Source organism: Peromyscus maniculatus, chromosome 2 (genome assembly GCF_049852395.1).
Source record: "Peromyscus maniculatus bairdii isolate BWxNUB_F1_BW_parent chromosome 2, HU_Pman_BW_mat_3.1, whole genome shotgun sequence".
In the NCBI taxonomy this organism is placed as follows: Eukaryota; Metazoa; Chordata; class Mammalia; order Rodentia; family Cricetidae; genus Peromyscus; species Peromyscus maniculatus.
In genome coordinates, this window is record NC_134853.1 from 172015291 (window position 1) to 172031745 (window position 16455).

The window sequence follows — 16455 nt, forward strand, 5'->3', positions numbered from 1 at the left end:
ATCGTGGGTGTGTGCATACAGGAGAAAGAGCAGTAAGTGTCTTGGTTCAGGCACGCTCTAGGTCTTGGAAGCCATCCCCACAGATGAGGCATAGCGACAGTACATGCTATCTAACTCCACTTTTACAGAATTTTAGGAGATGCTAACTCATGAGCAACAAGTGCAGAACCAGTGGTTTTGCATCCAACAGAGGCGAGAGGGAGGGCTGGCAACGGTGTGAGGAAGTGAGCAATGAGTGCCCTGACAGCTTGGTGAGGGTGTCTCACAGGCACGTGTTTGAGCTCCACTGTACCAGACGCTGAGGGAAGAATGCAGGGACTCACATGTCCAGATCATACATTCAGCGACGGAGTCACATTCCAAGCCTTTCAAAAGGCACAACTTAAATAGTGTCAGTAATACTCCAGTCAGTAGTCAAAAAATACCGCGCATCATTGCTTGGCCTGTCACAGAGTGCAACCAATAAATATGAGCATGCAGGAAAACTTTCATTAAAACAAGCTGAATGAATGAATAAGATGTTCCTTCTTCCACCATTGACCCACCCCACAGATGAAGCCCAGGTAGCCTGAGGTCCCTTGGGAGGAATGTGACCAACCTCAGGCCTGCTCTTTGCCAGCTCCCATCTAAGCCTTGCCACTCGGAGACACTCCTGGGAACCTCACTCTTGCCTGGTTATTTTTGGAAGCCGCTAATGATTCTGTTTGCCTTTCCAATGACCTCAAAAGTTCCACTGCCCCAGACCCACCCCCTGCTGTACATGCCCAACTGCCCTGCTTCCCTCTTCTCAGAACAGGCCACAAGCAAAGAGGCCAAGGACCTGAGCCCCCCTCCCCACACCCCTGGCTGCCCCCTAGTTTGTGAGCGATGTCTTCCATAACAAGAACAGGGACAAAAGGCATGTGTCCAGTGGCACCCTCCCTCCATCTCCGTTTGCTTTCCTAAACAGTGGGGATAGGCCTGGCCTGGCCACCGGAGGTGAGAATGACAGTCCTGCTGGCAGCTGTGGGCACTGTCACGGTTGGGGGTGGTGTAGAGATACTAGCTGGGTCTACAAGAGGTAGAACGTGGCCATGGGTCATGTAAATAGCAGGGATGGAGCAGAGAAGGGGCCTGAGCTCCCCCAGACTCGGGGTCGAGACCGCGTGCATGGGCTGAGCCAGAGCGACTGGCTGAGAATGTACCAGTCGCCCTCCCTGGGCTTGCGGAGAACACGGACCTAGAGTTTTATTGGCCAAAGCCGCTTTGCCCTTGATTTCCAAACCCATGTGCATTTATAAAGGAAATTTAATCGGGTTGTTTTTAATTCTCTCACACTTAACTCATCAAAATGCTATTTGGTGAGAGCAAGTCCAGACCAAGGGTGCCTCCAGAGCCTCCACTTACAAGGGCTGCGCGGCCAAGCACAGCCAACCTCTCTCGGAGGATACTAAGGGGCTGGGGTGGCACCCCATGAGGGTCACCTCTTCCTGCCTGTTGAGTATGCTCCCTCAGAGTTGTAGGAAGGAGCCCTTCTTTCCTACAGAGCATCAGCTCTTGAGGGGACTGAGGATACAGGGTGGACATGAGGGGCTGAACAGCATACCTGATGCCCCCCACCTACCAAGTCTGCCCCCTTGACACAACAGATGTTCTCAGGAAGGAGGGGAGCCACAGAGGTACATGGAGTCCAGGCTGGGGTGCCAGCAGTGGACATTCCTATGCTCACTAGTAGCCAGTGCTGCTGGGCAACCTCTAAACACAGCACCCACTGTGTACCCCCTCCTACATTTGGTGAGTGCTTTGCTGAGACTGATCAATAGTCACTTCTGGGAGAGGGCCAGCTGATGAGGCCCAGGGGAGGAGGCAGAAAACGCATGCACACACTCTGGGGGCAGGGTGACCAGAGAGACACCAGCACACCCTCGCCCCAAAGTAGCTGCAAAGCTGCTGGAAATGGGGCGCGAAAGCATCTGCAAGTGTGGGCAGGGAAGCCAGGGCTGACAGGACCCTAAGAGCCCCTCTGGTGTGCAGGAGTTGGGGAGGAGGAGCTGGCAGGGATGGTCCTCGTCTCTTGCCAAGCTGGTCAACACCTGCCTCCAGAAAGCAGTCTTCAACGCTCAAACAGCTGTACTTGGTCCTTAGGGGCCACACAGTCCCCTCTGCCCTTTCCTAGGCTGTCCTTCCTCCTCCATTGTCCTCTCTGCTGAGGGGGAACAAAGAAGGGGGTGGGAAGCCCTGAACGAGGACCTTGTATGCTCTGACCTAAAGTGGACTCAGGGCTGGAGGCTTTGGTTTGGGTGACCTAGAAGAGCAACAAGCCCCATCATGGCCAACCGATATCCTTATGACATTCCTTTCCCAGCTCTGCTTTCTTACCCACTACCCAATGACTTCACCTGACTTTGGAGATTGGGTTAGAGATGTACTTGAGGCAGTGGGTGGTATTTGGGCCCCATCTAGGAGATACAGACTCTGACAGGTGCAGATGTGCATGGACTTTTCAAACTAGTCTTTTAGTGTCTCTATGACATATGGGAGGGGCATCTGTCCTGAGCCCCCATCTCATCTTTCCCCATCCACTCCTCTGTCATTGTTTGACAAGCATGCACTGATCCCCCTAATTAGGCCTAGATTGTGGAAGGTCTGGGAGTCTGAGTTAGTTTTGGTCCAGCCAAAAGGACAGAGGTCTTAGTCAGGCAGAGGATAATGAGGGAGATAGGTACTCCACCCACATCTGCCAAGAATGGCAAGGTTTGATGGTGAGAAAAGCATGGAGTTGGGAGGCCATTAACACCACAATTCATCTTGGGCACAACAGCCAGGCCAAGCTGGAGATGATCTAATTCTGAGGGGGAGAAAGCATCAGGGACCCAGGTTCCTTAGAAACTCAGGACTACCTAGAACAAAGCATGGCCAGTAGAGTTGTTCTGCTGGCTCACTCCTGGATGGCTGCTGCTGCTCTCCTGCTTTCTCTGAATTATGAGAGGCCATTCAGGAGGGAAAAATCAGCCCACATGATGATCTGGTAGCTGACCTGTGCCTAGAGGCACCAGAGGCAAAAGAGCCTAGTGACGACCCCAAAGCCTGCCCGTGCCCCAGGACCAGTTGTCTCACGTAAGCTGTAAGTGCATCGCCATGCTTCGGTGTATACCCAGGGTCTACGTGCATGCCTAGACTTCAGGGCGATACCAATTCCAGCTGATAAACAAGCTACACGTAGAAGACAGTGCCCAGGTGACCATCAGGCCCTGGAGAGATGGAGGACTCCAGGTGGACAGCATGTCCCAGGTAGATATGAAGCCCCAGTGTACACGCAGGCCCAGGTGAATGCTTACGTTACAGGTGGGCACCAGACCTCAGGTAGCATCAAGCTTCAAGCAGACATCCAGGCTCACACTCAGGTCCCAATGATACCCACTCTGGGAACTTCCAGCATGGGAAGCAGAGATTCTTATCAGACAAGGAACCCCACTCTCCTTTAAGATGCTCACCTCAGCCATCACGGCTATCTGGTCCAGCCCAAAGGGCCCGAGTCTAGCCTACCAAGAGGGCAGGTGGGAAGTCCTGGCTGGGCACTGGGATCCAGGCTCTGCCAGTTCCATCTGCAGCCACTAAGCACTGAGCAGCAGGGCAGGAGGTACCCAAGGAGCCTCAGTCAATGGGCTTTTCATTTCTTCCGATTTCACCTCTGCTGTGGCCTCGCTCCCTCTCCCCAGCAGAATTACTCTTATCTGCAAGTGATTTAAACTCTAAGGTTTACTGAAGATTTAAAGACTGTGAACACAGTTGGAATGTTTTAGACCAACAGTGCGAGTTGCATTTTAAGAAAATAATTAACTCCCGGGGGAGGTGTGGGTTTTGGAGCCATGACAGACCCTCGAGGCTGCCTTCCCTATATGGAATTTCCAAATAATAAAATATCTTTGATTCCCTGCTGATGTCAGACGAGAACCTGTGAGTGTGTGAGCAAACTGTCATTTTTTAAAAGCGGGCCCATTAGTGTCTTAAAGATGCAGAACCCGGTCTGCAGAGGGCAAAGGGTTTGAAAGTGTCGTGGGGAGGGGGGTGGGCTGCTGTAGCCTCCTGGATTCCTTGTTCCTTGCCCCCTCTAGCTTCCCCCTGCCCAGACAGCCTGCGGGTACCTCCATTCCAGAGCCTCAGAGGTGCAGTCCTCACCTACCAGGATGTCTCCCTTATGCCCAACAGCAGTGCCCACCTTCCGGTCCCAGGACAGGGCACAAATCTACCCAGGTAAGTAGCCTGGCACACGAGTGTCCACACAACTGTCGAACCCTAGCCATGGAGAGTGTTAACAGGGTCTCAGGACATGAGCTCCAGCCCCATGGGGGCAATGGAGAATTTTGTTTCCAGCCAGCACTGGTTCTAATGTGGTGCTGAGTCAGGTGCTGAGCTGTGTCACTTGCTGCTCACAAAAACCCTGAAAATGGGAGTTTTCTTTCACATCGCACATACGGGAATGGGGGGGGGGCCACCTCGGCAGGTCAGAGAACTTTTCAGGATGCTCCGTGCTGGCCAGGAACATGGAATTGCCGACCTCGGCCTGGTTCACAGTGTGACCTCTCCTCCCTTCTCACGAAACAGCGATCAGCAGCTGAGGAGCTGCAGCAGGCAATGCTGGAGTTAGTCACATGACTCCTGGGGCTTGAAGTCCAGGGAGAGAGCAGGTGGAGTGGGTACCCCTGTGGTCTTCCCTGACAAGGCATCAGGAAGTAGATGTCACTTTTATTGATGGCATCTGGTGATGGCTTTCATCCTTCCTATCTAGCCATTTCTGGGGTCACCATGCCTGGAATGTGTTCAATATTTTCACTGTACCAAACTGGCCCTAGGCACTGTGCCCAACAGGATCCCCCATATGTGTGCCCCACTTGAAACAGTACAATATGTCTTATTATCATTATCTTACAACTGTGAGCCATACTAGGCTCTCCTTTCCAGCCTCGTTGCCTACCTCCAAAGACAGAGCACCACAGGCCCTTGGGAAGCCTACCCCTTCCAGGTACATCCTGCAGCTCTCTCAGACATGGGAAGATTGGCCAGCAGTTGCTAACCATTTCTCCTCTCTTCTTGGGACCTTCCAGGTGCCTCCTAGAAGGAAGAATGCCTGTCTCCAACTACTTCCTGGCCTCTCTCCCCAGAGCTCCCGAACTGGCTAGAATACAGGTCAACCCCAGCTGTTCTTTGGAGGAAGTACATGCCCCGGTCATATCCCTCCATCTTCTAGCTCCTGTCTCCAGAATCATGGGTACTATTTGGACAGCTTCCTTCAGCTCCATCCATGACCTAAGATGTACTCAGCACTTTCAGAGAGGGATTACGTCTATTGCAAAGACAGCTGTCCAGATCCCCACCCCAACCCTGGCTTGGGAAAGGAGGCCTAGGGCAACCTCCTGTCCATCCCCTGCTAGGGAGGAGTCCTGGAGAGCTCACCATAAGCCCCACTCCAGGAAAGCAGCTCCTATGAAGGGGAGATTAACACCTTTTCTCCCAACCTGCACCTTATTCTGGCCTCAGGAGTGGCCCAGCTGGCCACGCCAGCTGGCCTCTGTGCCTGTAGGGAGAGATGGAGACAAACATTGCTGGCTATCCAGTTCTCTAACACCTTTCCACAAATCTTTGCCTCTCAGGAATAATTCTTTCTGGTAATTTACTTGCAAAACATTTGGCCATTAACACCCAGCCAAGAGTAGATGGCAGGTCACAGACTATTAAAAATATCCACCTGGGCCCTCAGGCAGCCTGTTTAACCACTGCCCTGGGCAGAGTCCAGCCAAGGGACCCATGTGCCTGCCAAGCAAGCTGTATGAGGGCAAGAGGACACCTGCCCAAGCCTGGCCTGGCCTTTCTGCATCCTCTGCCTCCATCATTGTCAAGGGCTTGGGGCATTCATGGGCATCCCTAACTCCAGAGCCCAGGAGGTTGTCTGAGGAGTAGAAAGTGCAGGATCCTCTGGTTCGGAGTGGTTCCTGGGAGGGATGGGGCATCCGAGCTTTTCCCAGGCTCCACTTGTAACACCACCATAGATAAAGAACTTCAGCAGAGGCATGCTAGTGTCCCCCGGGACCCTGTGTCCTGACCCATCACTGCTGCAGACTCAGATCTTCTTGGGGGTCTTTCTGCCCCCAGTTCCTCTGGGGGTGCCTTGAGGTGTCTTCTGCTGCTCTGTAGTGGGGTCTGACCTTCCTGGAAGGACAGTGGTCTGTCAGTCATTCTCACTGACCCTTTCCTCACCAAAAGCCTCTATATGGCAGAACAGCTTTACAGCACCCCAGAGCTGCTCTGCCTGCTATACAGAGTCAGTAAGGAAACTGAGGTATGAAAGACAACCAGCCACCACCTCAGAGGAGAGCAGGTCATGTGCCATGCCCTGGCTTTCCACTCCCAGACATGGCCACCGTGGTCAGACCTAGAACACTAGCCTCCTTCCAAAATTTCTGGAATGTAGCCCTTGGAAGTGAAGAGGAGGGATCCCTTATTAACCTCTGGTGAGGAGGATTTTGCCTCTGCTCCAGTGGGTAATCAAGCTCTGAGGACTTATACATGGAGATGTGAACCCAGGGACCCAAGAACCCAGCCCTACCCACCTGGCCAGAACCCCAGTGAGGCTCAGAAGAGAGCCATAGAGGAGTGGGACCCCTCCTGCTGAGCACACCTGTGTCCTGTCCCAGCAACAGTCTTGGGTGAGGGTGAAGAGCAAATCCAGCCCAACTGAGCCTCTGTGTGTTCTGAAAAGATGGATGAGAAGATGCCAACAGAGCCATTTGGGTAGAGCTGGTGGGGTGATGGGGGTGGAGGGCAGGAAATATTAGGGAGGTTCCCAAATGTAGTTTTGGCCCTCAGGCATCCTATATGAACTTTGTACTCCTAAGAGTTGGAGTATAATACTCTCCCTGGTCTTGAGGCTGCACCCAGGAGAAGGTGGCAAAGCTCCCAATGCAGAGGACTGGACCTCACAAGAGTGCAGAGAAAAGACTTCTGATGGCCACCCTCCCAGCTCCCCTTCTCAGGCTCACAGCAGGCAGTTGACATCCTCTAAGCTCAGTTATCAGCCTTGGGGTGAAGGCCAGGTGCCATAGGGTCCATGTTAGCCTCAAAGCCTCCCTCCACCGTTATACCCTGCCACCTCTGAACAGAGCCACCCACCACTCACAATCAACATGGCCTAGGCTGCCTACAATGTAAGGATGTATCTATCTCCTTCTAAGGAGATGTATAGGACTCTGGGAAGTATACCCCACCCTGTTTTGAGACCAGTGCCCCTACTCACAGAAAAATGTGTCCTATCTCTTGGAAATGTCTATTGTGATGAAACCCGTTTCCCACCCATGAGGCTGGGACAGAGGCAAAGACCCTTCAGTATCAAATTCTTGGAGTTGCAAGAACCAGGAACCCCATCCCACCCTATGCTTGGAAGAACCAGGCTAGTTACAACTCTGAGGTGATGCCCAGGGTTTAAAACCCTGCCCTACCCACCCCCAGTTGCATGGCTTCCACTTCATGACAGCAGGGGTAGCCAGACCTGACACCCATCCCACCCAGACCTCATGTTCTGAGGGAACCATCAGAAACCTGATAGGTCTGGTTGGCTGGCCAGGGATGGCCTCTGCCTTAGAGGTTGGGTAAAGCCATAGAGATCAGGACTGGGCATGGACAGTGCCTCTAAAGGCCACTGGACAATGCTCCAAGAGGGAAAAGGATGCTGGGAAGTAATGCTAGGTCCAGCCAAAGTCCCTGAGCCCTTTCAGACCTCCAAGCCAGGAGCCTGGCAACAGCGAATCTTCCCAACTCCTAGACCACTTGGCTTCAGAGACCAAGGGCTATCCTGAGCCACAGGATCTGACTCTTGCCCATCTCTCAGGTTCTGAGCATTCAGATGATTTACTGTCCCTGCTCCATAGCCAATGGCCAATTTTCCATGTGGGAGTTCTAGGCTGCACCCTTGAGTCAACTGCTCTTGACCCACATGGCTTTTCTGAGAGGCTGATAAGCCATGAGGAAAGGATGGTCCCAGGCCTAGATCCAGAAACCGAGCTGGCACCCGGTGAGCCTCGGTAGTCCTCACTGGCCAGCTCTGAAGAGCATGAATGAGCTGAAGCTCAACATACCCAGCTCGGGCCTGGCTTCAGCCCAGGAGGGCAAAGCTGAGGACAGACCCAGCAAGGCTGGCCTCAGGCCTCAGCCTCCAGGAAAGACCTTTTCCACACCCCCACAACCCTCTTATCCCCTCCCCAGCCCCCACTCCGCCAGGCCAAAGAGGTTTATAACGAACTGTGCGGCACACCAGAGAAAATGCCCCTATCATTAAGGGATTTAACGACAGCGTTGGCCGATATTGGGGATTTGTTCTGTCTCTCATTACACATTTTAACAAGCGCATTTCTTCACCACGCAGCCCCGCATCCTGGGCTGCCTGCCCCTCTGTGTGTGTTACTTTCATTAGAAGGCGTTTTATGAAGCCACCGATCACAGATGCGCATACAACCCACAACTGCTGGCCTGGTGTCCTGAGTTGGGTGGCCAGCACTGTGCCTTCGGCATGCCTGTGGTGATGTCTGCATGCCCAGGCTGGGAGAGGGCCCCTCTCTTTTCATATTTGCCCCCAATCAAAGCACTTAATGAAGGGGAGGCTGGGAATTGGGGGCATATTCTTGAAAAAAGTCAGGGTATCTCTAGGTCATGCCTCTGTGAGACCCTGGCTGCTTCTTGCTCCTCTCTAGATCTTAGTCTTCCGTGAATGAGGCCAAGGAGGTATCCCGGCCGACAAGTGGCTTTCAGCTTATTTTAGCAACAACTGTGTTTTCCCACAAACCACTAAGTGGTATAAAAACAAAACCAAAATGCAAAAATAAAGCTGATTCTATACATGTAAAACTAGCCACCAGATCCCACCCACTCTACTACAGGAGGCCCTGGAAGCACCCAGAACTCCTGGGAAACTGCAAAAAAAAAAAATGGTTGGGGCCTGAATGTTCCTCCTCTAGCTCTATGGTTGGAGCGCTCACTGGCACAGAGGCTGTGACAGCCCTGAGGCAGCCTTGGGCTCCAGGCTCCCAATAGGAAGATGTGTACTGTCTCAAGTCCTCCGAGCCACCCACTCAGTATCTGGTATGTGCTTGGTTTTGCAGCTTGGTGAATCTGAGTTTTGCAAGGGGCGAGTGTTGGCCTCCTGGGGCAATTAGAAGCCAGCACATCTTGGGCTGAGGGGCAGCTCTTGCAAGATACTTCTGGACCACTGTGAGTACAGGGCTGATGAAGCAAAGAAGGAGCATCCACCCCAGGTCCTGGAGCCCTCATCTGTAGTCAGACAGTGTCCCATCTCTGTCTCTCCACATTGACATATGTGAGGATCCACATATGATCCTCAGCCATGCATCCTTAGGAGGCCTTAAGATGGAGGACTTCTAATTCTGCAGAATCTTCTGGATTTCTCCCCTAGAGAGCACAATAGCTGGTCTGAAGATGTGTTTGGACATAGCTTTGGCTTGGCTCCTTGACCAGCTCATAGAAGTTGAAAAAAATCGGTGAGAGAAGACAAGGCATGGGCCTAGGATGTGTGTGAAGAGGAAAGTAGGTGAGAGGACAGAAGTCAGCATCCTTAGGGCCAACAGGCTTCCTGGGGAAACAGATATGCAGAAAGCTGGTCCTGCCAGGGGTCACCTGGTTCTTCCTGGTCAAAAAGCCACAGGCTGGAGCCTAGTGAAGCCTGGAATAGAGCAACAGAGGTGCAGGGAGGTGTCACAGTCCCAGCTGAGATGGGATCACCCTGCCCCCAGCATGAAGCAAGTAAGCTAGTAAATAGCAGACCCTGTGGGTCCTGCTCTGCCGCCCATTCAGCCACCCGGCCTGTGGCTGTGGCCACAATGCCTTGCTTTCATTATGCTCCTTAAAACGGCCTTGTGTGTCTGGAGAACAGGAAGTGGCCCGAGTCCCCCGCGTAAAAGCCATCTGAAGCCCTGAACCAGGTATGTTCTCAATCAGGAAGCAGGCAGTAAATAAACATTTACGTCCCGCGGCCGCGCACCGCCTGCCCCCGGGCTGCAGAGGAACATGGAGAGCGGAAATTTGCTTAGTCCTATAAAAGCACAGGCCGTATATCAATAAATGATTAAAAATGGAAACGGAGCCGGCTAATGGACGGTATTGATTTTAATAAGCGTTAAGTACATGGGGTTTAAAGATAAGAACCGCCTGCCCATCTCTCCACGCTCCAGGGAAGTGACTCATGCAAAGAAGAAAACGGCCTCTTTTCTAAGTTAAAACTCCCTCCTGTCCTATGGGATGGTTTCCTAGCCAGCATCCACCTGAGTGCCAATGTGGCACAGATGTGTACATGTCTTTATACTGTGAGCACAGCATGCTGCCCTCAGAGTGGAAGGCAGGCAAGCCCGCAGCATCCCACATGACCCTGAAGCCTCTCTCACCTCATTTGTCACTGGTTTGGCCAGGCCCCTACAGGCCGCAGAGTGCACTAAATGTCCACTCACCATAGAGTGGAATGGACATGCCTGGTACCAAAGACGACCCATCCCATTTTGTCAGAGACTTGTCCAGATGCCCCAGGTTCCAAGCCACTTGTTAGGACATACCCATGCTCATCTGAACTTATTCTAAATTAAAACGTGGCATGGGTCTCAGGAGGTGGAGAAGATGGGGCTCCTCCCATAGCAAGATGGTTCCCCACAGATGGTCACTACCTGTAGCTGCTAGATAGACAGGAGGGCTGGTCACTGGGAGATAGTTGGGCAAGTGTGGTCTGTCTTGACTTCCAGCTAGAGAGGGTAAAGGTGGGGTCCAACTAGATAGCCATCATCTGAAGTTCTGGTTGGGGCAGCCCACGGGTCACATCACTGGCACAGAGATATGGCCATCAATTGTTACTAACTCCCTGCTGAAGGTTTTCTATGAGGAGAAATGGTTGCTCAGACTGTTAACCCCTCACTGCCAGGGCCCACAGCATTCTGCCCCTGAGGAGTGGAGCTCCAGAGCTACAAATCCACCTGGCCCATCAGGTGTGTGTTCAACAACAGTGGGTCCTCACATAGAGAATGTTTCCGAACCACAGGGGTAGTGGCGGCTCTGAGCACAGTCTGCCTATCCACTGTGCTCTTAACCAAGCAAGGACCAAGTGTCATTGGCAGAGGTGGGAGATCCAGCTGGAAGGCAGCTCCCCCCAGAGCCCCAGCCCCGGCTGGGAAAGATTGCACCAGCCACATTCTAGCTGTGACCGACAGCCGCCTGGAATTTTCTGATACATTATTTTGTCTAGCCGGCATTCCAGGCCGACCTCCTTGGCCTCCGAATCCCTTATAAATCATCTGCAAGAGTGGGAAACCGAATCCCCCCTAAGTCTCAGCGCTGAGGCAGTCAGGGACCTCATGAGGGACATCTCATTCTATAACCAGCAATGGAAGACCCTCATCAGCTTTTCAAGGGTGAGCAGTCAGAGCTTGCAAGTAGAAACTGTGGGATTCAGGACAGAGCATGAGTTGAGGTGGCCAGATCAAAGCTCCTGGAGGCAGATTGTCTTATAAGATGAAGATGTGGACTGGAGGGATGGCTGAGTGGGTTAAAGCACTTACTGTGTAAGCATGGGGACCCAAGTTTGCATCCCAAGAAACCCACGTAAGGGCCAACCGGGCCCAGGAGCAAGCTGGCTAGCAAGACTAGCCATGTCAATGAGCTCTGGTTTTGATTGAGAGATTCTGCCTCAATAAATATGATGGAAAGGCAATCAAAGATGATTTAGACATCAATGTTGTGACTCCACACTCATGTGCATACACACATGCACATGCACATGCACACACACATACATATACACGCATGTACACCACATATATAAAAGTTAAGACTATAAGGACCGGAGTGTAGCTAGTTTGTAGTAAATGGAATGATCAGTTGTAAAGCTGATCTACAGTGTGCTAAGCCAGTTCTGTCCCCTGCCTCCTGGTGTGAAGTTCAGTCTCGGCGATGAGCCACTGCATCCTGGGCCGGCAACAATTGCAGGGTGGCCATTCCTAGGAAAGAGGAGGTTGTCCTGAGCTGGTGGTTGTTTCCCAGGGGTCACAACACAAGTTACTGAAAAGTGGGTCCCTTAGAACAACAGAACCTCATTCTCTACAGCCTGGAGACTGGAAGTTCATCAAGGTATTGGAGGGGCCAGAGGTTCCTTCCTCTCCCCATCCAGCTTCTGGGGCTCCTGCCAACACTTGGCATGTGGTTGCATTTTGCCTCTCAGCTCTGTCTTCTCTGTGTGACTCCTCAGAAACTCTAAAGTCACTCTTATAGGGACTCTAGTCACTGGTTTTGATATTTATCTGAATCTAGCATGGCTCATTTTAACTAGTTACATGTGCAGCAACCCAACTTCCAGATAAGGTTGCAGTGCACACGAAATTTTAGGGATGATACTCAACCAAGTATGGGGGTCAAAGTTCCCTGGGGAGCAGGTCACTCACTCAGCCCCCCAGAGGCCCTGGCTCTGCCCTGCTCTGTAGCTTTAGGACACAGGCTTTGTGGCAATTGTCATGAACACAAGGCTCAGCTCTGCCTTGGCCCTAGCTTTAGCCTTTCATACTGCTTTGCCCTTCTCTGCCCCAGGTCTAGGTCACCTTAGTCCAGCCTCAGTCTCTTGGCTGTCATGTATGACATCACCCTTTAGCAGATGTGGGCCTAACATTCCATCCTTGGGAATACCTCCTCCCACCACAACTACCAGGGTCCCTCTGTTTTTTTCTTCTTTTCTTAATTTGCTTGGAGTTATTTTGCATGTGTATATGTGTGTTTTGTGTGTATGTGTGTTCATATGGGTGCAAATGTACACTGGAGGGTGCACATGCATGTGGGGGTGGAGGCTTGAGGATGATGATGGGTGTCTTACTAGTCACTCCCTACCTCACAAATTGAGGCAGGATCTCTCACTGAATCCAGAGCTGGCTGGTTTGGCTAGTTGGACTGCCCCAGCTTACTCTAGGGATTTCCTCTCTCTGCCTCCTATGGGTTTAGATTATAGCCTAGCTGGCTTTTATGTGGATTCTGGGGATCTAAATGCCAATCCTCACCTTTACATGACAAGCACTTCATGCACTGAACCACCTCCACAGCCCCTTCTGTGCATTTGTGAAGATAGAATAGGTCATGTATATATGCTCCACAAAACAGAAATTCATGTTAGTCCTCCAGTGTGTATCTGAGCCATCCAGCATGGAGCTTGGCAAATGGACCCTTGAGGAACATTCACTGAATAACTATGTGGGAGTGCGAATGTATGGGTGGCTGGAATGAGCAGATGGGTGGGTGGGTGGACAGATTGGATAAATGGGTGGATGAGTGAATGAATGGGTAAATGATGAGTAGATGGCTAGAGGGTGTGAAGGAATGGATGAGTGACAGAGGAGTGGAGTGGTGGATGGGTGGTGTATAGATGAAAGGATAAGGGGATGGCTGTGTGGGTGGATAGATAAAAGGTAAGGGATAAGTGGGTAGATGGATAGTCCATAGATGAATAAATAGACAAGTAATGCAAGAAATCCATGGAGTCTATTTAATGAGCAAAGGAATTTATTTGGGGGTTAACTCTCTACCGTGGGAGATTTATCATAGGGTCCAGGAAAGCTGAGCTGTCCCACACTGACTTGCCTGGTCTAATATCTCAGCATCCAATACCACGAGGAAGGGAAGAGAGAGTCACATATGTGCATCCCAGGTCTTAAGGGGCCTGGGTGGCCAGATTCCAGGGGCGTGTACTTCAAAGTCATAGGCAGGTCTAACAGTAACCTGTTACCTCACCAGGGGCGGTGCTTCAAGGTCATAGCAAGAACAGCTACCCACTACAGACAAGAAGATGGATGAGTATATAGATGGTGTATAAATTAATAAATAAATGGGCAAGAATATGAGGTGGGTAGATTGATTGTTGTACACCAGGTAGATAGATAGATGGTAAATATATGGTGATAGGCATGTGGGTAGTGAGTAAATGGGTAGATGGTGCCTAAATGGATGATTTGTGGGTGGATGAATGGATAAGATAATGGATGAGTGGGTACATAGACAGTGGTAGATGGATGGATGATGAAGAGATGGGTGATAGACAGGTGAGTGGTGGATGGGTGTTTAGATGGTAGGCGGATGGATAGATGATGATAGATGGATTGATGAATGGTAAGTAGATGTATGATGGGTGGGTGGGTGAGTATGTGGGTGGATGATGGGTAGATGAATGGATGCTCAAATGGGTTGAATGAGTGGGTGGACATCTGTCTTAGCACATCACCTTCATGCTCAGCACATACACTGCACATGGAAAGTATGCAGGGGACATGTAGGCAGGAAGGAAGACAACAGACATGGGGAAAGTCTAGGATACAGAAAAGGTCCTTCCCCCAGGTGTTTGCAGGGAAATGCTTTTGCTTCCTTTTGCTGGGAAGACAACCGCTTAGGGCTCTGCACAGCCTCAGAGCCTGCCGTGGGAGCAAGTTGTAACCAGATGAGGGGGGTGCCATGCTTTGACTCAAGACTTCCTCTTCATGGTGGTTGGATGGATAGAAAAAAGAATGAATGAGTAGATGGATAGATGGTACATGTCTATTAAAAAGGCCCAGAAAGTGAATGAAGAATTCTCAACTCCACTGTTACATGTGAAAGTGGCTGTGGGTGACAGGGAATGAGTGGGTGTGACTATACCCTAATAAACAGTGCCAGTGAACATGAAAGCCTGAATTTCATATCAAGTTTGCATGGAATGAAATTTTTCTTTGGTTTTCTTTTTTTGTGTGTGGATTTAAAACTGCAAAAGCCACTCTTGACTCGTGGCTATTTATAATAGCAGTGGGCTAGATTGGGTCTACAGGATATAATTTGCTGACCCCATCCTAAAGTAGTAGTGGTCTCTTTCCCTAAAATTCTAGGACATGATGACTGTGTGTGTTCCTTCTAGGAGGGATATAATGCTAACATGGTCTTTCATATCCTCCAAATGGTCCAGATGATGTAAAAAATAATCCTTGTAGCAAAGAGCCCCAAAGATAGGTCCATGCAACTGATGGTCTTCATATTCAAGCAGGTTGGAGGAAATGCCTGTCCCAGCTGGTTCAGCAGGGTAACTCTACCTAAGGCCATAGGTAGGCTTATGGCACCCCAGCAATATTTATCCTAAGGCATTGGTTGCAGGGCAGTGGTGAGTCTTGCCAGGGCATTTTCTCAGTAGGTAGAAAGACTCTGGTCACATCATGTCCGCAGCATCCCCCTTTGGCCAGAGGAGTCGCGGGGAACAAGCCTAAGTGCGCAGCATGGAAAGTGCCCGGCCCCACAGCAATGGGAGACAGTGAGTATCTGCTGAGCAACAGTGCAAATGATCGCATATGTTCTCATTAGCTTCTCTAAGTGACTATTAATTCCACTAATAGCCCGTCTGCTCCATGAGGATGGGCGCTGTGTGTGTTGCTCACCTTTAGAAAGCTCTGAGCAAATATTTGCTTGACCAGCTAGTGACACCCGTGTCTGGATCCTGTTTACACACCATTATTACCACCACCCTCCTCTCCACCCCACACCATCACTCCTCAGCAGCTGTGCTGAAGAGAGAGCAGGGACGTCTGGATCAGGGACTTTTCCTTTGGTATTCTAGGAAGGGCACTGGTCAGCTCAGGCTGACCATAGCAAAGCACTGGGGGGGGGGCAGTCTGCCTGCACACAATGAGCACTCACAACCTTGGAGGCTGGGAGTCCGTGGGCAAGGAAGACATGATGGAGCTGGCTCCTCCTGAGATCTCTCTCTCTCTCTCTCTCTCTCTCTCTCTCTCTCTCTCTCTCTCTCTCCCTCTCTCTCTCTCGTAAATTCTGTCTTTTCCCAGGGTCCTTCAATACTGTTATTATTTCTTCTTATATAGCCACAAATCTGACTAGACTCAGGCCCACTTAATGGCCTGCTGTTTTGTTTTTGTTTTTTTCAAGACAGAGTTTCTCTGTGTAGCTTTGGAGCCTGTCCTGGAACTCACTCTGTAGACCAGGCTGGCCTTGAACTCACAGAGATCCGCCTGCCTCTGCCTCCCGAGTGCTGGGATTAAAGGCATACGCCACCACTGCCTGGCTTTTTTTTTTTCTTTTCTGGTTATGGCCTGTTTTAACGTAAGTAATCCTGTAAGGACCCATCTCCAATTACAGCCACATCCTAGGGGCCTAGGGGCTCAGAACATCAGCAGGTAGGAGAGGAATATAATTCAGCCCATTACACAGAGACTTGCTGAAAGGTGCCCCCTGACCGTGAAATGAACGTTGGGCATCTCAGAGTCACTTGACCTATCATTGCTAATGGAGTTATAGACCAGACAGGTCACCAGAGATCTACGGTCACCATATGGCCCTGTAGAGAGAGGACAAGTGTCTAACACAAGTCCAGTGAGACCCAGAGCATGGCCAGGATCCAGGAGCTGTGTAATAGACACATCACAC